At 47.1% G+C, this 22,427-nt stretch overlaps 1 long non-coding RNA gene across 1 annotated transcript; it reads right to left on the bottom strand.

The window, feature by feature from the left end:
- Positions 1-11,414: 11,414 nt before the first annotated feature.
- LOC120695799 lies at positions 11,415-12,897 on the bottom strand. The gene is made up of 2 exons (XR_005683899.1): positions 12,718-12,897; positions 11,415-11,890 (listed from the first exon to the last, which is right to left on the bottom strand). It is a non-coding gene; the product is annotated as an uncharacterized LOC120695799 (long non-coding RNA).
- Between the last annotated feature and the right edge of the window lie 9,530 nt (positions 12,898-22,427).

Raw genomic sequence — 22,427 nt, forward strand, 5'->3', positions numbered from 1 at the left:
ATAGGCCCCGCTCGATAACAGTTCGCTCGTGCTCCCAAGCGGTATATAGGCCCCCCAACAAACCTGCTAGAAAGCCAAGACCCCACGAAAGAAGCCGTTGGGGGGTCAAAAGATGGGTAAATGTAAAGGCAAAAGTCTATTTGACCTCCTCCAACTATCACCAAAGTTTGGTTTTCCTCCTACAACTATAAAACCGGGTATTTCACCTCCCTCAACTTTTCGAACCGTCCATTTTACCTCCCTCGAGCGGTTTTGAAGGCTATTTGCTACAGTAACCGTAGTTTTGTCTTTTTCTTTTTTTAAAAAATTTCAGTTGAATCTTTAAAAAATCATAGTAAATCACAAAAAAATCATAAAATAGAAAATCCAATTTTGTTGGACTCCACATGAGCAGATATACGCAGTGAATATATTATATGGTATACTTTAGTACAATTTTTTACTGTAATTTTAGATATATACTTTTCTGTAATTAATTTATAGCTACAGTTTTCGTCGTCCCATTATGGTGAAATTTTTATGGTGGGCTAATCATTATATGATTGAGCTATAGTAAAAATTTTATGATTATTAGATCATGTATGACTGAGTTATAGATTTATCTATAGATTCGTCTAGATTTTTCTATAGATTTATCTAGTTTATATAGATAAATCTATAGATCAGTCAAACATGATCTAATATTCATAAAATTTTTACTACAGCTCAATCATATAATGATTAGCTCACCATAAAAATTTCACCATAATGGGACGACGAAAACTGTAGCTATAAATTAATTACAGAAAAGTATATATCTAAAGTTACAGTAAAAAAATTGTACTAAAGTATACCATATAATATATTCACTGCATATATCTACTCATGTGGAGTCCAACAAAATTGGATTTTCTATTTTATGATTTTTTTGTGATTTACTATGATTTTTCAAAGATTCAACTGAAATTTTTTAAAAAAAAAGGAAAAGACAAAACTACGGTTACTGTAGCAAACAGTCTTCAAAACCGCTCGAGGGAGGTAAAATGGACGGTTTGAAAAGTTGAGGGAGGTGAAATACCCGGTTTTATAGTTGTAGGAGGAAAACCAAACTTTGGTGATAGTTGGAGGAGGTAAAATAGACTTTTGCCAAATGTAAACCACCGGTACCGGCTCGGGCCGGCAAATTTTACATCGTGGATGAGCGCTCCTTGAGATCCGCACAACTTGCCTTGTGTTTTGTCTCCAGGTGAATCATGCCTCGCGCACTAGCGGCACCGGGCACACTCTGCCGGGCCCACATCTCAGAGCTATCTTCTACCTCAGTCTTCTTTCCCTTCCGCTCTCTCTCACCTCATATGCTTCCTCACCGATGAAAAGCGAGACGGAAGCAACGTGGTGCTGTGACGGAACCGCCTAATTAAATTTCTAATTAAGTAATTAAGTGTAATAGTCGTCGTTTGAATACATCGGGCGTATTAGATTAACAGCTTAATTTGGCGATCCTTTCTCAACCCACGGTCCGATCGAAACATCACCGGTAGTCCCACGCGTAGGTGGGCGCAGATGGTACAAACACGGCATATTACTTTAAAATATAAACTCAATGAAAAATGAAACAATAAGTTTACAAATCGAGTTTAAATATATGCAATTAATTTACAAAACTTTACAATAGATGGTCCGAAGTTTGAAATCAAAAAATCCTACATCTATTCTAACTATCACCAGTTCTGATCCTTCTTGACTGGTCGGACATGTTCACCCAACCGGTCGGACCGGTCAGCACCATTCAGCCGCCTCCACCGGTCAGACCGGTCCCACGGGTCAGTCAGACCGGTCTGCGCAAAACAGAGAGGCTGAACACTCTGCCCTCGAGTGTATAACCCGACAATCCCCTAACTTAAGGGTCTCGCTCCACCACCTCCCACCCCTCTGCATCCCGGCGGATGAACTTGACACAACAGGGGCAGAAGTCGACGTCCGGGTGTCCTGAAATAATAATTGTGGCAACAAACCCTGACTATACTAATACTCAGTAAGGCTTACCCGACCAGTGGTTATAACTTAGCCCACGTATCTAGACATGCACGATATTTGGTTGGTGGTTTGTTGGCAGAAATAGCAACTAGAGGTGTATCCTTACTTTCAATGTTTTAACCGCATATTTTATATAGATAGACTCTCACTAATGTTTGCCTATCTACACACGTATATTGGAGCATCCAATTAAGATTCAGAATAGTATCCATTTTTTATATCTCTAATACCCTAACTCATTCGCTACGAGGTGACAAAGAGATCAAGACCCTCATATCCGCGAGACACGGCGAATCGATCCGATTTAATCTTGCAAGGTGGACCTAACCAACACGGCACGCAAAAGCCCCGTCGGACTCCACGCACCAACCTTTCCCCTCCCCGTCTCGAACTATAGGATCCAGTCCAACGGCATATGGTCAGCCGAGCTCAACGTGAGACCACCAAAAGTAAATATATGCATCCCAATTCTAAATATATGCATCCCAATTCTCCGCTACTACTCGACTCGCCCCAGGAGTTGGGTGCGGGTTCCTGTACTTTCGAAGCAAAGCAGTACTTGGCTTACCGGTTTCGACTACCTCCTACTCCCGGCATGCGGTTAGTACAATTCAATCCCCGATCAGCACTGCCACAACGACCGGTCCTTAATCGACATGGACGGGGCTAAGACACCCAGAAACCCTGTCCTGCTGCCAACCCTAATACCATCATCCCCGTCCGGTCTCACATCTCCATATCCATTTCAATCCCTTTCTCAAATACTGAGGTACAACGATAATAATGTATCTCGCGAGTAACCAGCAATTACTCTGCTTCTAAAGTTTCCTGTGTCTCGCGAGTGACACGAAGTCACCCGACTTCTACCGGACTTATTTAGCCTGGCACCGCTATCGACCTAGACATACTAGTAAAAACTCAAGGAAACCTAGGGATCATGCAGCTAGGGTTCCAATCAATTTCTAATACGTAATGCACAAGTAATAGATAAAACATATACATAGTGAATCATAATTTAAAATAATAGGACATGCACCGGGGCTTGCCTTGCATCTGCTGCTCAACACTGGGGTGGGTTGGGTCTTGGGCCAACTCCCCGCGAACCTCCTGCTGCGGGGCTTGCCCCTGGGGCTCCTGTGGCTCCGCAACCACCTCGTATACGACCTCCTCCACCACGGCTGCTACACGTATGCATATGCACATGACATGAGAAATGCATGCATGATTTATAAAAATTACAATCAATCTTTGAAATGCTCAAGTAGAAACACTACTAATTTACCCTAAATTTACCCCATTCTACACCAACAGTTCTAATAAAACCCGGAATATCCGGATTCATATCCGGAATATCTAGACTCCGAAGTCCGGAGTTTCCGGGCCTATACCCGGAGTTTCCCCCGGAGGGTCCCAAACCTGGAGTATCCGGGCTTATACCCGGAGTTTCGCCCGGAGTGTTCAAAAACCCGGAGTATCCGGGCTTATACCCGGAGTCTCCGGGCTTGACAGTATTTTTGCCCCAAAAACTGAAATCTTGATTTTTGGCAAAACCACCCCACCAAATTTGAAACCCTCTTGAATCCTAGTTGAAGGATGCATATAGAGATGATTGACCAAAGGAAATCACCTAGAACATCCTAAAACAACCAAATCGGCGAGCCCTAGCTTCTAGTACCTTGAGCTAGTTCCTCTTGCAAGAAAACTCGAAAACGATGTTGCCCCAAGGTGGAATACTTGTAGAAGATGATCCCCCACGCCGAGTGAAGCTCCCTTGGCCTTGGAATCAAGTTGAAATGAAAGATTTTTGAATCTAGAGCTTAGGGGAGAGGGAGAGCTCGTGAGGGAGGTGAGGGAGAGATAGGTAACGGGAGAGAGTGAGAGTGAGGGAGAGAGAGTGATATTTTCTATTTAAATGATTATGGGGTCCAGATGACCACATTATGGAAATAGAAACTCCACGCCCGGAGTATCCAGGCAAATGGCCGGAGTATCCGGGTGTTACAATCTTTCCCCCTAAAAGAAATCTCGTCCCGAGATTTAATGGAGGTGCTAAATTAAGGAAAAATGGAAATTGGTGAGTACCTTGATATGTTTGTAGTAATTCCGGATATTTAGACCGAACAAAATCCTCCGTCTCCCAAGTAGCTTCTCGCTCGGAGTGATTACTCCATTGCACCTTATAGAATTTGCTGGTTTGATTCCGAGTGACTTTGGTCTTGTGATCCACAATTTTGATTGGATACTCGGAATAGACAAGATCGGGCTCCACTTGTAGTTTTTCAATGTCAATCACCTTTTCTGGAACACGGAGGCACCTCCGGAGCTGAGAGACATGGAAAATATTATGAACCGCGGATAATTGGGCAGGAAGTTCCAGACGATACGCTAGCGGCCCACATTGCTCCATGATAAGAAAAGGCCCAACATAGCGAGGTGCAAGCTTTCCTTTTACGCCGAATCGCTGAATCCCCTTCATTGGAGAGACCTGCAGGTAGACATGATCTCCCACTTGAAACAGGACGGATCGACGTTTCTTATCCGCGTAGCTCTTTTGTCGGGATTTTGCAATCTTTAAATTTTCCTGAATAACCCGAACTTGTTCTTCAGCCTCATAGACAATATCGGGTCCGAAAAAGTTCCTTTCCCCGGCTTCTGACCAGTTCACCGGAGTTCTACACCTTCGTCCATACAATGCCTTAAAGGGAGCCATTCTGATGCTCTCCTGATAGCTATTGTTATAAGCGAACTCGGCTAAAGGTAAGCATTCATCCCATTTCTGACTGTAGGTGAGTGCACACGCTCTGAGCATATCCTCCATAATCTGATTGATTCTCTCTGTCTGGCCATCTGTCTGAGGATGATAGGCTGAACTGCGGATCAGTTGTGTACCAAGAGCGGCATGAAAATGTTCCCAAAACCGGGCTATGAATTGAGTACCCCGGTCTGAAACGATTGTCTTTGGAATTCCATGGAGACTCACAATACGGTCCATATACAATTGTGCATATTGTTTTGCCGTATGTGTTGTCTTTACCGGCAGAAAATGAGCCGACTTGGTAAGGCGATCCACAATAACCTATATGGAATCATATCCCTTGGAAGTTTTGGGTAAGCCGACAATGAAATCCATACTGATGTCTTCCCACTTCCAGGATGGAATACTTAAAGGCTGTAAAGGGCCGGCTGATCTCAAATGGCTCGCTTTAACCCTCTGACAAGTGTCACATTCTGACACATATCTGGCAACTTCCCGCTTCATCCTCGTCCACCAAAATCGCTATTTCAGATCTTGATACATTGTGTTGCTGCCCGGGTGAATAGAATATCGGGAAAGATAAGCCTCATTAAGGATTTGTTTCCGAAGTTCAAAATTTTTAGGCACTACTTACCGATCTTGAAACCAAAGAACCCCCTCACTATCTCGATGGAAGCACTGCACCTGAGGATCATTCTCACTGAGCCGTTGCCCAATCTTATCCATGCCGCATCATTTTTTTGAGCCTCCACAATTTGATCTCTGAGTGTAGGTGTGACGGTAAGATTAGTAAGTGTGCCTTCAGATACAATAGCCAGATTTAATTTTTCCAATTCTTGGCACAAGGTTTCATACACCACTGATTCTGAGGTGCAACTGCAACTGCAACTTGTCTTGCGACTCAGTGCATCCGCAACGACATTCACCTTACCCGGGTGATAATGAATCTCCAAATCATAATCCTTTATCAACTCTAACCACCGCGTCTGGCGCAAATTGAGCTCACTCTGGATAAAAATATACTTAAGACTCTTGTGGTCCGAGTATATGTGAACATGATTGCCCATAAGATAATGGCGTCAGATCTTTAATGCATGTACTACTGCTGCCAGCTCCAGATTATGAGTGGCATAATTCTCCTCATGTCGTCTGAGGGCTCTGGAGGCATAAGCAATCGCCCCCTGGTCCTGCATAAGGACGCAGCCTAGGCCTGTACCTGATGCATCACAGTACACATCAAAAGGTCGGGTAATATCTGGCTGAGCGAGGACAGGGGCAGACGTCAGAAGCTTTCTCAAAGTCTGGAAGGCCTGCTCGCATTTGTCGTCCCAACTAAATCTCACCCCTTTCTTGAGTAACTCAGTCATGGGCCTAGCAATTTTTTAGAACTCTGGTACAAACCGGCGATAATAGCCTGCTAGCCCAAGGAAACTCCGGATCTCTAAAACAGACTCTGGAGTCTTCTAATTCAGGACATCCTGAATCTTGCTAGGATCAACAGAAATCCCCATGTCTGAGATGATGTGGCCCAAGAACTGGACTTCTTTGAGCCAGAAATCACATTTACTAAATTTGGCGTACAGCTTGTGCTCCCACAGGCGCTGAAGCACAATGCGAAGATGCTCTGCAGGTTCTTCTTCATTCTTAGAAAATATCAGGATGTTGTCAATGAAAATCACGACGAACTTATCTAGCTCGGGCATGAACACTGAGTTCATGAGATACATGAAATGAGCAGGGACATTCGTTAGCCCGAAAGACATGACCAGATATTCAAAAAGTCCGTATCTGGTGGAAAAAGCCGTCTTGGGAATATCTTCAGCTCTGATCTTTATCTGATAATAACCCGAGTGGAGATCAATTTTTGAAAATACCCGGGGCCCGAATAGCTGATCAAACAGGATGTCAATCCGGGGAAGTGGGTATTTATTCTTGATTGTGACGACATTCAAAAGTCTATAATCCACACACAACCTGAGGCTTTCATCCTTCTTTTTCACAAAGAGTGCAGGACAGCCCCAAGGTGACATGCTAGGACGGATATAGCCCTTATCCAGCAATTTCTGCAATTGTTTCTTTAACTCCGCCAGCTCATTAGGTGGCATCTGGTAAGGCCTCCTAGAAATCGGTGCCGTACCCGGTTGCAATTCAATGGTAAACTCCACGTCACGATCAGGAGGCATTCCAGGCAATTCATCCGGAAAGACATCCGGGTACTCACATACCACTGGTATGTCCGCTAGCTTCTTACCCTCAACCTGATTCACCGTAGGTGTCAAAGACATATGGTCTTTCAATTTCAAAGTCATACTACCATGAATAGAAGATTTGATGTGCACAAATTGTGAGGTCGTGTCCAGAGTAACTCCCTGACCCTCCATCCAGTTCATACCCAATATAATATCTATCCTTTGGGTTGGTAACATTATCAGGGCCGTAGGAAAAAAATTTCCTTGCAACTGTAGGTGTACTTGCTTGACAAATTGATTGGTGATTAACTTTTCCCCAGGTGAGTGCATATGGTATGGCTTGGGCATACTCTCTATCTTCAGCCCCAATCTAATAGCACACTCCTTACTAATAAAAGTATAAGACGCTCCAGAATCAAACAGGACAGTAACAGGATATTCATTTACTGAAAACGTACCCGCCATCACTGGAGCTCCCTCAGGAATACCCTCGAGGGTGGCGTAGTGCACTTGCCCCGGCTTGAAATGAGCCACTTGCTGCTTTTGACTTTGCTGGCTCGATTGCTGGCCTTGCTTGGGTGGCATTGGGCATTTCTGGGCAAAGTGACCCGTCTGCCCACAGTTGTAACACGAAAACAGATTGGGGGCGCACCCCCGGCTGCTGCACCCAGACCTTCTGCTCATTCTGCTGAGGAGCAGGAGGCCTGACTGTCCCCTGTGGCTGAGTGTACTGAGGGGGTCTGTATCCCCACTGCTGCTGTGGCTGGTGCTGAAAGGGGGCTCGCTGTGGGCCCGACTGCACCAGACGGAACCTCTGAGGATCACTGTTAGAAGATCCCGCTGCCGGCGCCTTTCTCTTCTTGTCTGCCTTGTGAGCTAGGTGGGCGTCCTCCTGAATAATAGCCTCATTGACTGGCTCACTAAAGGTATCAAACTTGATCATGGCCAGGCGATCCTGGAGCTTGCTGCTAAGCCCCTGGCGAAAGCACGCTTGTTTCTTCTCATCAGTGTCTACGTGGTACCCCGCATACTGTGACAAAGTGTTGAAGGCCTGGGAGTATCGTAGTACACTGTTATTACCCTGCCTTAGGGCTAAGAACTCCGTGACCGTCCTACGGTGACCTCTCATCTCCATCCCAATAATCTAGCTGCGACTCTAACATTAACTATATAGGGCTATTACAATTAATCCCGCCCACGCTACTAAATAACCTTTGTCTTAAGTTGAAATTCGTTTTTAAGTCGTAAAAACCTCAAATTAGTCATGCTCGTACCACCCCCAATGCGTTTCGGCTCTGATACCAGCTGTGACGGAACCGCCAAAGTAAATCTCTAATTAAGCGTAATGGCCGTCATTTGAACACATCGGGCGCATTAGATTAACAGCTTAATTTGGCGATCCTTTCTCAACCCACGGCCCGATCGAAACATCACCGGTAGTCCCACGCGTAGGTGAGCGCAGATGGTACAAGCACGGCATATTACTTAAAAATATAAACTCAATGAAAACGAAACAATAAGTTTACAAACCGAGTTTAAATATATGCAATTAATTTACAAAATTTTACAATAGATGGTCTGAAGTTTGAAATCAAAAGATCCTACATCTATTCTAACTATCACTAGTTCTGATCCTTCTTGACCGGTCGGACCGGTTCACCCAACCGGTCGGACCGGTCAGCACCATTCAGCCGCCTCCACCGGTCAGACCGGTCCCACGGGCCGGTCAGACCGGTATGCACAAAACAGAGAGGCTGAACACTCTGCCCTCGAGTGTATAACCCGACAATCCCCTAACCTAAGGGTCTCGCTCCACCACCTCCCACCCCTCTGCATCCCGGCGGATGAACTTGACACAACAGGGGCAGAAGTCGACGTTCGGGTATCCTGAAATAATAATTGTGGCAACAAACCCTGAGTATACTGAGTATACCAGTGGTTATAACTTAGCCCACGTACCTAGACATGCACGGCATTTGGCTGGTGGTTTGTTGGCAGAAATATCAACTAGAGGTGTATCCTTACTTTCAATGTTTTAGCCGCATATTTTATATAGATGGACTCTCACTAATGTTTGCCTATCTACACACGCATGTTAGAGCATCCAATTAAGATTCAGAATAGTATCCATTTTTTTATATCTCTAATACCCTAACTCATTCGCTATGAGGTGACAAAGAGATCAATGCCCTCATATCCGCGAGACACGGCGAATCGATCCGATTTAACCTTGTAAGGTGGACCTAACCAACACGGCACGCAAAAGCCCCGTCGGACTCCACGCACCAACCTTTCCCCTCCCCGCCTCAAACTACAGGAACCAGCCCAACGGCATATGGTCAGCCGAGCTCAATGTGAGACCACCAAAAGTAAATATATGCATCCCAAATCTCCGCGACTACTCAACTCGCCCCAGGAGTTGGGTGCGGGTTCCTGTACTTTCGAAGCAAAGCAGTACTCGGCTTACCGGTTTCGACTATCTCCTACTCCCGGCATGCGGTTAATACAATTCAATCCCCGATCAGCACTGCCACAACGACCGGTCCTTAATCGACACGGACGGGGCTAAGACACCCAGGAACCCTGTCCTGCTGCCAACCCTAATACCATCATCCCCGCCCGGTCTCACATCTCCATATCCATTTCAATCCCTTTCTCAAATACTGAGGTACAACGATAATAATGTATCTCGCGAGTAACCGGCAATTACTCTGCTTCTAAAGTTTCATATGTCTCGCGAGTGACACGAAGTCACCCGACTTTTACCGTACTTATTTAGCCTGGCACCGCTATTGACCTAGACATACTAGTAAAAACTCAAGGAAACCTAGGGATCATGCAGCTAGGGTTCCAATCAATTTCTAATACGTAATGCACAAGTAATAGATAAAATATATACATAGTGAATCATAATTTAAAATAATAGGACATGCACCGGGGATTGACTTGCGTCTGCTGCTCAACACTGGGGTGGGTTGGGTCTTGGGCCAACTCCCCGCGAACCTCCTGCTGCGGGGCTTGTCCCTGGGGCTCCTGTGGCTCCGCAACCCCCTCGTATACGACCTCCTCCACCGCGGCTGCTACACGTATGCATATGCATATGACATGAGAAATGCATGCATGATTTATAAAAATTACAATCAATCTTTGAAATGCCCAAGTAGAAACACTACAAATTTACCATAAATTTACCCAATTCTACACCCAACAGTTCTAATAAAACCCGGAATATCCGGATTCATATCCGGAGTATCTGGACTCCGAAGTCCGGAGTTTCCGAGCCTATACCCGGAGTTTCCCCCGGAGGGTCCCAAACCCGGAGTATCCGGGCTTATACCCGGAGTTTCGCCCGGAGTGTTCAAAACCCCGGAGTATCCGGGCTTATACCCGGAGTCTCCGGGCTTGACTGCATTTTCGCCCCAAAAATTGAAATCTTGATTTTTGGCAAAACCACCCCACCAAATTTGAAACCCTCTTGAATCCTAGTTGAAGGATGCATATAGAGATGATTGACCAAAGGAAATCACCTAGAACATTCTAAAACAACCAAATCGGCGAGCCCTAACTTCTAGTACCTTGAGCTAGTTCCTCTTGCAAGAAAACTCGAAAACAATGTTGCCCCAAGGTGGAATACTTGTAGAAGATGATCCCCCACGCCGAGTGAAGCTCCCTTGGCCTTGGAATCAAGTTGAAATGAAAGATTTCAGAATCTAGAACTTAGGGGAGAGGGAGAGCTCGTGAGGGAGGTGAGGGAGAAAGAGGTAACGGGAGAGAGTGAGAGTGAGGGAGAGAGAGTGATATTTTCTATTTAAATGATTATGGGGTCCAGATGACCACATTATGGAAATAGAAACTTCACGCCCAGAGTATCCGGGCCAATGGGCGGAGTATCCGGGTGTTACAGTTACTCCAGCCCCGGTTCTGCACGCTTCGTTCGTGCTTGCGCTTGCAGCGGCGTGGAGACGCGGAGGATTCTAGAGGGAAAGTAGGAAAGGAGCGGATCTGCAGAGCTTGAACTTCAAGACCATCTCCGACCACCTCGCCATAGTGAGCGATCCCTCTTCGATATTCCTCATTTGTCTGCTCCTGTACGAGTTGGATTCAGGAGCTGGTCCCATTCACGGCGCCAGTGACGGTGGAGCAACGGGCAGCTAGCCGTTGAAGAAGCTGGAGTGCTGGACATGACGGAGTTCGAGGAGGCGCTGGGAGGGTGTGGCCATGGTCGTCTGTGCCGCGGCGCACGCGTGGGCCTTGAGAGTGCGCAACAGGATCGGACACATGTTCTGAATTTCTATTCGGAGATGGATCTTGCATACAAGATTGCTAATTTGCTATAAATGGATCATACAGAGTTCCAACAAATTACGGCACTTGCCCACGGTTCTGCAAGGGTGTTCTATGATCAAAGAGTCTTCTATCTGCGAACTATGAAAAGAAGAGAAAGAAACTAAAAATTCAGATAAGAGAACTCCGTATACGGTTCTAGTGCTTTCACGAAAGTCATTACATATGAGAGCAGAACAAAGATCATATAAAATCAAATTGTTGCTTCAGTACATGGACTTGGACGAAAAAAAGATCGATTGCATATATAGCCAAATTGCTACAAACATATGACCTCATTCAGTCCAACTAAATCAGGATCTCTTTTTGGACCAGTGGCTGGTAGCTAGGATGCCCAATCTCATTACATTTTGCCATGAGGCTCTACTTGCAACAAGAAGCTCATGATTTGCACACATCTTGGAAACTTATCAAGACTTTGCTTTCTGGGGAGAACATTGATACTGATAGCAAACCACAAAATCTTCAAAAGTTGTAGCCATTCTCCTAGGATTTGCAATATTATTTTGGTTCATAAGATGAGATGGAATATCACTGAATTTAGAAATATACTTCTGCATATAAGCCTCACTATAAGTCCAGTTCCCTGCATGAAAAGTGGATGTCAGAGTTGTTTCAGCAAACAAGTAGTAATGTTTGGGCCAATGACGATTCTGACCAACAAATTTCCCTAAAATAACCAAAACTCAAACAGTCACCAGCTTCAAATTGGGTTTGTGATTCTAAATCTCACTTAGGATTTGGTCCCCAGAATGTTGGGCACCTGCTTCAAGTACCTACCTAGTACGGCCGGATAAATTTGAAATTTTAGTTGCAACATGCTGAACTGTTAAACCTTCTATCTGACGATTCAAAAAACCTTCTATCTGAATCATCAGTAATTTTCATCGAAGATGAAAGAAGTAAAGCTTGCAAAAGATCATTTCTAATACTTGGTATTGACCACTTTTGTTGATTGTTATAATCTTGGCAGACAATTGGACTATAAATGGTAAGTACCTCATCAAATTTTTGAAATGTTTTGTGCTACAATTGGTGATGCATTCAGCAGTACTCCGATAAATGCCAGGCATGATAATAACATTTTACCTTGTATCCAAGTACTTGGATAAATGTCAGGCATTACAATAACATTTTCGCTCATACCCTTTCCAAAACAGATGGGAAAATGGCAAGAACAAATTCTACTTTGACGACTGATGGGAAAAATCACACAACCAATTAGATCCTAATGATCCCTTGGCAAACTTTGGGAATGGCGCCAGCTTGCAGAGCTACAGAGCCCCTCTCGTATATAGATTTCAAATGGTACTAGTTACTTTTTCCCTCACATTACCAAAATTCAGAATATACTTGTGAAACCATCTATGCAAAAGCCAATACTTAAACTGAAGCAATACAGGAAGGGAATACCCAGCAAGTTGGTACATATATTATCTTCCTTGTAGGTCATGGCCAGAACCCTCTCAATGGCTCCTATTAATCTTGGTGGACTATCAGGTGTATTCTATGGAAACCTTTTCCTGCCAAAAAAGTCATTGGAATTGTAGATAAACCAAACTACTTCCCACTAAACCGGTTTCATCCGTGGGCAGTCTATCTCTGAGAACTTCATCTACGCGATGGAGCTCGTGCAATGTTGCAACAAACGGAAGCTGCCAATGCTTGTTCTGAAACTGGACTTTGCCAAGGCGTTTGACTCAGTGAACTGGGATAGCCTGCACAGGATCATGCTCGCTCGTGGTTTCCCTCCTCAGTGGTGCCGCTGGATCGCGAGCTTCCTCTCCACCTCCAAGTCAGCCGTGCTAGTCAATGGCAGCCCTGGCCCATGGTTCAGCTGCAAACGTGGGGTGCGGCAAGGCGACCCGCTCTCCCCGTATTTGTTCTTGATCGTTGCTGATGTTCTCCAACAAATTGTTAAGACAAACAATGAGATAAGGCATCCTGCTGATAACAACCTTCCATGCCCGGTGCTGCAGTATGCAGATGATACGTTGATTGTCCTCCGTGCAGACTCGGACATCACCGGAACACTGAAGAGGGTCCTCGACTCCTTCTCAGCTGCCACCGGGCTCGCGATCAACTACAACAAGAGTACCATTGTGCCCATGCACTGCTCTGCTCGTCAAGTGTCAGCACTGGCCAACATCTTGGCCTGCCAAGTGGGTTCCTTCCCGCAGACCTATCTTGGTCTGCCGCTATCTTGCGACAAGTTGCGGCTCAGCGCTTTTGCCCCCTTGATTTGCAAGTCGGATCGGTATCTAGCAGGATGGCAGAGCACCCTTCTGAATCCTATGGGCCGGACAGTCCTGGTGAATAGTGTGCTTGATAGCCAACTGATTTATGCAATGTCGTCTCTCCTGTTGCTGCAAGGCACCCTGGACGCGTTGGACAAGAGGAGTCGGGCCTTCATCTGGTCGGGTGAGGATCACGTTTCTGGTGCCCAATGCCTTGTTGCCTGGGAGCTCGCATGCCAACTAAAAGAACTGGGCGGACTTGGGGTCAAGGACATTGCCGTTCAGAACAAGTGCCTGCTACTGAAACTGCTGCATCGTTTGCACAACCCTGGGGAGTCTGCTTGGGCAAGTTGGGTGCGCGGCAAGACCGACCTGGTCACTATGCATGGTGAATTGGCCGGGGTGCACTGGCATGATCTTGAAGAGCTCTTGCCCATGTACCGCGCGGTCACTGCTTGCAAGGTGGGGAATGGTGAATCGACCAATTTTTGGCAAGATAGATGGCTCTCGCTGGGTCGGCTCATGGACTGCTTCCCGCTGCTTTTCTCTCACGCGACCACGCAGGGTGTCTCGTTGGCCAGTGTCGCCCGCGAAGGCATCGAGATGTTCCTGACGCCGCGCATAGCTTCTGGCGCTAGAGGTGAGCTGGGCGCTATCAAGAGGCTGCTTGGCCACCTGGAGCTGACCACCGTCGATGATCAGCGCTTCTCTCCCCTCTCTCTGAAGGAGTGCGAGTTGAAATCAGGCCCGGTCTACCAGCTCACCATGCAGGCGACAGGGGGCCCGAAATGCCCATTTTAAGATTTTGTTTGGAAGAACAGGGCGCCCCCCACGAGTCCAATTCTTCGGCTGGCTAATGGTCTTGCAACGTCTGAACTGCCGTGCCAATTTGAAGCACAAACACTTGCTGGATGTGGCCACATGTGAGCTCTGCGGACATGGCGATGAGGACTGCGATCACCTCTTCCTGTTTTGCCCCTTTGCGGCTCAGGTTTGGAGCAAATTGGGCATGGATGTTCAGAATTGCGAGGTGCAGACAATCTGGGACTGTTCCCCGCCCAGCAACAATCCCGACTCGACATTTCGACAGCTTCTTCCTCCTGGTGTGCTGGAATATCTGGAAACACCGCAATGAGGTGGTTTTCAGGAACCTTCGTCCTTCACACGAAAGACTCTGGCATGCATGCAAAGATGAAGTTCTTTTTTTTGCAAAAGGGAATACTGTATTAAACAGAGGAGGTACAGTACATCCCTGCCATATTGCAGAGAACACCCTGGAAGTCCTCAGCCCTATCCTCAACGCCGACACCTCCAGACCATTGCCGGAATCCGGCCGTCACCTCCATCCGCCTCGTCGAGGAACTCCAAAGCTTTGGTGAGGAATGTTGAGTACTCTATCCTGCTTGTGATGAGTGAATTGTCAACCGTGCGGTATGATCGTGCGCTTGGTCTTTTTAAACGCTCATACAGGTACTTCATCTTCGAACCTTCTCGCCTTATACTTGCTATCGTGTGTGAATCTCGGGACGAGATTCCTTTAAGGGGGGAAGGCTGAAACGACCCTGTGTTAATCGTACTCGCTAACCACATGTTTAATTGCTAATCCTGGCTTAAGCGCGTCATTAGCGATAGCCGAGTCCACGATTTAATCTTGTCTTAGCCGTGTTCGATCTCGTTTTTCTCCTTGATCCGAGCTATAAATCAACTTTCGCCCGAAACAAAAGTTGTAGATCTTTTAATCCTCTACAACTTTTATATTGGCTAAATTTCAAGTTGTTATATGAAATTTGGAGTTTTACTTGGTCAAAATCAGGTCAAATTCTTTCAACAGGGGCACTGTTCCTCCACTGTGCTCGTCACTGTGAGCCCGACGCCCATACCGCCGCTGTGGTCGCCGGCGAGCGCGTCCACGCGTCGGCAATCGCGGACGACCTCGGCGTTGAGCGCCGCTCTTCTCCTCGCTAGGCCGAGAAGCTTCCAGTTAAATCTGTTCCGTCCCCCTTCCTCGCGCCACAGCGGAATCGTGCAACCCTAGCCCGCCGCTCGCCGCGCCGGCGTTCGTGCCGACCATCCATCGCCACCCCGCCTCGATTCCGCGCACCCAGAGCTGCGCAACCTCGCCCCGAACCTCCTCCGCCCGTCGCCGAGCTCGGCCGAGCCACACCCCGGCCGAAATCAAGCTGCAGAACGCCGTCTGCCATCGCCGTCCGCCCCGAGTTTCACCCTCTCCGTCGAGCTTCCTCTCCCGACCATCCTCCGCCCCAAATCGAGCCATGGTGAGCTCAATCATGACTTCCTTTCCCTTCCCGACCCCTTCCCCAATCGATTTCGGCGCCGCCCCCGTCGAATCGCCGCCGCGGACACGCCGCCCCCCCGCGCGCGCACACCGCCAAACCTCCCTGCGCCAGCTCGCGGGCCGCCGCCGCGCGCCCTAGGTTCGCTTGGACCCCCTGGCCGTCGCCCGCCCCGCCTCCGCCGCTGGCCGGCCCTGACCGGGCCGGAACGCCGCCGCCGCCGTTGCCCTGCCCCTGCTCCGCCGCTAGCCGCGCTGCGCGCGTGCCACCCCCCTGCGCCGCCGCGGGCGCCGGTTCCGCCGTGCTGCCTGGGCCGCGGGCGGGCCAGGACGCCGCCGCCGCCGCGGTGCAGGCCGCCTCGCCGGCCACGGCCTCGGCACGGGGCAGAGCAGAGGAGAGGGGGATGGGGGCAGCTGGGCCGGCGCCCACTGCCATGTGGGGCCCGGCTGTCAGCGCCCCCTTTATCTTTTATGTTTCCAATTTTATTTCTTTATTTTCGGCTGAAAGTTCATAATTGTGTAATAAATCACAGAAAAATCCTAAAAATGCAAACCCAATTTTGTTAGGTTTCTAAAATCAAAAGCTTCTGAGGCAAAATACTTGTGCCTATTAATTGTCACTTTTGCCCCTGATAAAAATTCAGTGTGTGTTTAAGCTAGTTTAATTATTACCGGTTGTTCCGTTGCTCAAAAATTTATGAAATATATTCAGTATGTTACTCCTTGCATGTGTAGTCTACTATAAAAATTTCATATGCTGGTGTTGTGCACTTTTGTGTAGATCTATTTATGTTCCTTTTACCTTGCTAGGGTTATTTAAATGCTTTGTTAGCAGTATTAAATGTTGGAAAAATTTGGGTGTCATGCTTTACTGCTTTCACGTCAAGTTGTTTAATTTTTGTTGATAGATCATGTATGCAAGTTAGGGTTTTGCTTTTAATTTATTCCTAGCCATGCTCTTTTCTTTTTTAATGTTGTTAGTTAATTGTTTCATGCATGCAAAACAAGCCTCTGTTTTAATCCCTGCTACCCTAAGCAAGTTTAGTAGTTATTATTTCAAAGGAAACACTTCAGGCTAAAATGAGTTGATCTTTGCATCGCATCATAAGCACTCATGCATCGCACCGTATCCTAACTGTTGCATGGCATATTTTTATTCGTGTAGACGCCGCGAACGAAGTCGCCTACGAGTTGATCGCTGAGCCGGTCCAGGAGCCACGAGCAGAAGAGCCGCAGAAGGACGCCGTTGAGCCCGCTCCAGAAGGCCTCGTTAACCCCGCTGACCTGCAAGGCAAGCCCCGGAGCATAACCATAATTTCAATTATTCAATGTTTATTTAAGTATTTGTGCATTTAAGTTTTAGGAGTTGTATGAAACCCTAGTATGCATGCTCTCCCTAGGTACCTGTGAGTCCATACTAGTGTGCAGGTATCGTTAGCTATGCTTTGCTAAGTAGGATCTCGGTAAAAGTCGAGTGATTACTGTCACTCGCGAGATTTAGGATCTTGATTCCTTAGTTATGGCTTTGAAATGAATTGTTGAGTAAAGAGAACTGGAGACCGGGCGGAAATGAGTTGGTTTAATGGTATGGAATGGATGAAAAGAAATCTCCGCCTGTGTCGATTGAGGACCGTTCCGTTGTTGGCAGTGTTGATCGAGGATTGAACAGTACTAACCACATACCAGAAGTAGGAGGTAGTCGAAACCGGTAAGCTGTGTACCACTTTACAACGGTGATTTGAATTCCGTCATGCTACGCTGGGCGTGGGAGTTGGCGGGTGTTGGATAGGATGCCGCCTCCGGGTTCTCCGGGAGTTCACCGCGAGGGGCCCATCACCTGGGTTTTAGCAGGCGTAGTTCAGATGCCGTGGTAATGATGGAAACAGTTGACGCGCGTGGCCCGACGGGGTTACATGTGACGTGTGAGTTAGGTCCACCTTGCAAGGTTAAATCGGATCGATTCGCCGTGACTCGCAGATATGAGAGCCTTGGTCACTTTGTCACATCGTAGTAAGAAAGTGGAATGAAAACAGAATGGAAAAGGCTGGTTTGGGAGTTACTGAAAGATAATCTGTTCCACCATGTGTGCTCTAGATGATTAGGCGAATTTAGTTAATACTTGGTATACTAAATGGAGCTAAAATATTGAAAGTAAGGATTCACTTCTAGCAGCCTTTCAGCAAAAGAACTCCAGAGCCAAAAAGCTTTGCATGTCTAGGTAATGGGCTAAGTATACCCAAAGTCGGGTAAGCCTTGCTGAGTATTAGTATACTCAGGGTTGTTGTTGTACCTTTTTAGCAGGTTGTGTCCCCGCTGACTTCGAGGAGGTCTGTGCATCCTGGATTGGACAGCCGCTTCCTCCGGGTTGGACCGTCGAGTGGGCCCCGTCTTCCCCGTGAAGATTGGGCAGGTTGGCATCACATCGGTGGGCAGGATGTGGAGCTCACCTTATATCATCATCGTGGTTACCGTATTGTATTTCGAACTCAGTTTTAAACTTCCGCTGTGTTTTAAACTCTGTCACTTGTATTAAGACTTTTATGTAAAACCTGTGTTGTAAATTAATTTAAAGATTTCTGTATGCTGGTATCACCTGTGCTCGTCTTCGTACGGGTCTAAGTGCAATTGTGATCCTGGAGTACAGTAGTTTAATCGGGATTTTACCCGACAGCCTGTCAGGTTACACCGTTTTAAGTGCACAGTAACTTGATTAAGTATTAAGATGATGGTTAGTGCATTTAAGCCGGTTTAATTTGGACAGTGCTGCTACAGTTAGCATCAGAGCTCTAAATTGCACTGGGGTGATTACTGGCGTGCTTAAATATGTTAAGTAACTCTTACCTTGCAACGATTTCGGGTTTTTCGAAAAGTTGACGCTAGATGCGCTAAGGAATATGATAGATAGTTCGTATGCCCTAATTATGTTATATAAGTTAGGTGGCATCTAAGTATCTATTTTATTCCAGCACTTCCAGCTTTTACTTTTTGTTAAACCTTACTTCTGTAACGACGCACCTCCGCAAAGGTAAGCATTCTTGGTAGTCCTTTAGAATAGCCCACGTGTTTCATACGTGCGCGGGTCCCGTATGATGAGCATACGAGGAGGTGATAATGCTCAATTCAAACGAGCCTGTCGCTATCTACCGCCTGATATGGAGTGCGGATTTCATACCGTGTGATTGTGATCACGGTCATTTCGTAAGGCAATGTTACGAGATGTAAACCTGTCATGCGGTTGGCCATGACCGTGACCCTTGGGACACGTCTACCCTTGGATGTCCCGTAAGGCGAGTGTACGGGAAGTGAATACGTTGTTATGACGTATGCAGCGCTGCCCATTCAGCGTCGAACGTCTGGGTGCCATCTCTATAGTGGATGGTAATGTATGTGTGAATATGTGGGAAACTGCATATGCGTTACCCGTGTGGCGTAGGACACATGGGGGCCGTTCGTGTGTGCTGGCTCGAAGGGTCCAGAAGTGGTTATATATCTGTTTCTGTGTTCTTTTGCAGGAAACTAACCACGTTAAGCGCGTTATAAAATCCTTGATCGTAGGAACGACTAGTCTATATATAGGGAGAGTACGTAAATGTGCCACCGATTGTCCTCGTATACCATATTTGATACTTGTTTGGGTGAGAAACGCTAGAACGCGCATGCATCTTGCATCTTGCATAACCAAGTTGTTGATCGTTTTGTTGCTTTCGGTTGCGCTTCATAAAAATTTATTTGGACCGCTGTGTTTTTACTATGTGTTCTTCAAAAATTTATTTATGTTGTGTTGCCAGTTAAAATTCTTTTCTTTTGAAAACTGTGGCTTACGTTAGCGCTATGTGTTCTTACAGATGGCTAGCTTCACGCACGTGATCGTGGACGCTGAGGGTTGGGCGCACTCCAATGCCCTCCACACTGGCCACTTTCCTCGTCTGTTGTGGCAGATGCTCAGGGCGTTTGACTACACTGAGCCCCCACAGTACTCAGGACACGAGTCTAGCTTGCTGGGCACCGAGCACTGTCAGATGATAGTGAAGATTCCTGCTTGCCGCGCTCGCTTGGAATGGGACTCGTGGCAGCTCACTGTCTATGGTAGGAAGCTGGCAGACTCCTGGGAGATTGCAGCTAGGAAGGCCATTGAGGAGTTCTCAGAGAAGCACAGTGCTGAGATCATGGATACTCCTTACAGTGTGTTTCCTCTGAAGGATGAGACCACTCAGGTCTATGCAGATCGGGTGAACCGCAACATGAACTACATGATGCCCGACTACAATGTCAAGACAGCTCTCTCGTTCAGCTACTCCTCAGCTTTGGTCAACATGTATGAGCAGCTTCGCGAGGAAAATGCGGTATGCAGGAGCAAGGCTCGAGAGGCTCACCTCCATGAGCAGCACATGATCGGTACTCAAGACAAGATCAAGACCCTGAAAGCCAAGTCCAGAGCTAGAAAGATAAGGATTCAGGAGTTGCAGGAGGAGTTGGAGAACATGACTCAGATGGTGCAGCACCTGGAGGGGCAGCTTCAGCAGGCCCAGGAGTGGATTGAGGACGCCCAGGCTCAGGTGCAGGCAGCAGCAGAGATGGAGGCTGAGGCAGCCGAGGAGGAGCCAGAAGAAGAAGAAGACCCTGAGGAGATCGAGGGAGTGTTTGGAGTCGAGTCGGGACCTGGGACTCCGTGTGGACGCAGCTGGATAGTGTTGATTCTTCCCTTGCAGTGTAGCCTAACTGTAGGATAGTTGGGTAGGATGACCAACATAGTGCTCTAGGCTAACCTTGGGTTGAGAATTCTTTTGTGGCTCGGTAGTTCGAGTCATGTAGGATAACCCCTCGCTAGTGTGGTGTGTAGCCGGGTCGTGTAAGACCCCTCTTTTCGTAGTGGTGTGTTGTCGGGTCGTTTGTGAACCCTTCTCTAATGTTAGTTGGTTTGCAGCAGGGCTTTGGTTATGTAATAGCCCTTGTTCCAGCTTAAGCAGCGTGGCTGCTTAATGTAAATTTTACTCCCATGATGATCTTTTCTGTCAGTGTGTGAAATTTCAGCTATGAGTTGCGCTTTGACCGTCTTCAAATCTGAAATTTTGTTGAGCGATGTTTAGTATTGCATATGTTAGAGCTACTTTGGACGAAACTTGTTGAGTTGAGGCGGTTTCAACCAAAGCAAGTTAGTTTATCTTCTCTTGGTGAACCATATCGCAAGGGGAAGGATTCATGCCGTGTGTTCATATTATATATGCACATTCTTTAAATTGCATGAATTAGTCCTGATAGCGAAATGGCTAACCAGGGAAATGATTATTTTGCAGATGGGTGATAATCATGACAATGAGAATCACGAAGCATTGCCCCAACAACCTCCATCTTTGGCTCAAGCTGTTGCAGCTCTTATCGCGGACCGCAACGAGCAGACTGAGTTAATAAGGCAACTGGTGCAATCCCAAGTCAATGCCGGCAGAGGTCGACACGCTCCCCCACTAGCCCCAGCAGAAACTGACTATGTCGGTTTTCTGGCCACCCAGCCACCTCTGTTCCATAAGGCCGATGATCCCCTTGAGGCTGATGCTTGGATTCGCACCATTGAGGATAAGTTCAGCATCCTCAATTGCGCCGAATTGGACAAAGCCGCCTTTGCAGCACAACAGCTGAGAGGACATGCAAAAATATGGTGGGTCAATCACAAGGCTTTACTTCCCGCCAATACGCGTCTCACCTGGGATGAGTTTGTGGCAGCTTTTAAAGCCCACCACATCCCTACAAGTTTGATGAGGAGGAAGATGGCAGAGTTCCTAGCCCTGAAGCAAGGGAACAACACTGTGCTCCAGTATGCTCAGACTTTCAATCAGTTATCCCAGTATGGCGGTTTTCATGCGGATACTGATGAGAAGAAACAGGATTGCTTCAGAAGGGGACTTAGCACAAAGCTTCAGGACAAGCTAGCTCTCACCACATGCAACAACTTTACTGATCTGGTTAATAAGGCCATCACACAGGAAGATGCCACGCTGGCGCACAAAGCTGACAAGAAGAGAAACACACCTGCTGGATCCTCCAGCAATGCACCCCAGAGGTACAAGCTGGTTCAGACAGGGAATCAGCAGGCTTCAAACCATCCTCCACAGCAGGGCCGATGGGTCGCTAGACCACCACAGCAACAGCAGCAGTGGGCACCTCGTTTTCCGACACAGCAGCAGAGACCTTTAATGCTACCAGCTCCACGCCCCAACAACTACCCCTGTTACAATTGTGGTAACCTGGGGCACTTTGCACGTGACTGCCGTCTGCCACCTCGGCAGAATAACTACAGGACTCCGACGTTTAGTCAAGGTTCCAGTCAGAAGGATCAGAAAAAGAAGATTGTACCTGCCAAGACTGGTCGCGTGAACTACACCGCTCTAGAAGAAGTTCCGGAGGGCACCCAAGTGATGGCGGGTACGTTCTCTGTTAATAACTGCCCTGTTACTGTGTTATTTGATTCGGGAGCATCTCATAATTTTATCAGTGAAGCATGTGTGGCACGACTTCACTTACAAGTAACATGCCTAGAGAGACCCTACTTTATTCAGACACTTGGCACTCGGTTAAATGCTGGCCAAGTAGTTCGAAAT

The sequence above is a fragment of the Panicum virgatum genome, chromosome 2K (genome assembly GCF_016808335.1).
Source record: "Panicum virgatum strain AP13 chromosome 2K, P.virgatum_v5, whole genome shotgun sequence".
NCBI classification, from domain to species: domain Eukaryota; kingdom Viridiplantae; phylum Streptophyta; class Magnoliopsida; order Poales; family Poaceae; genus Panicum; species Panicum virgatum.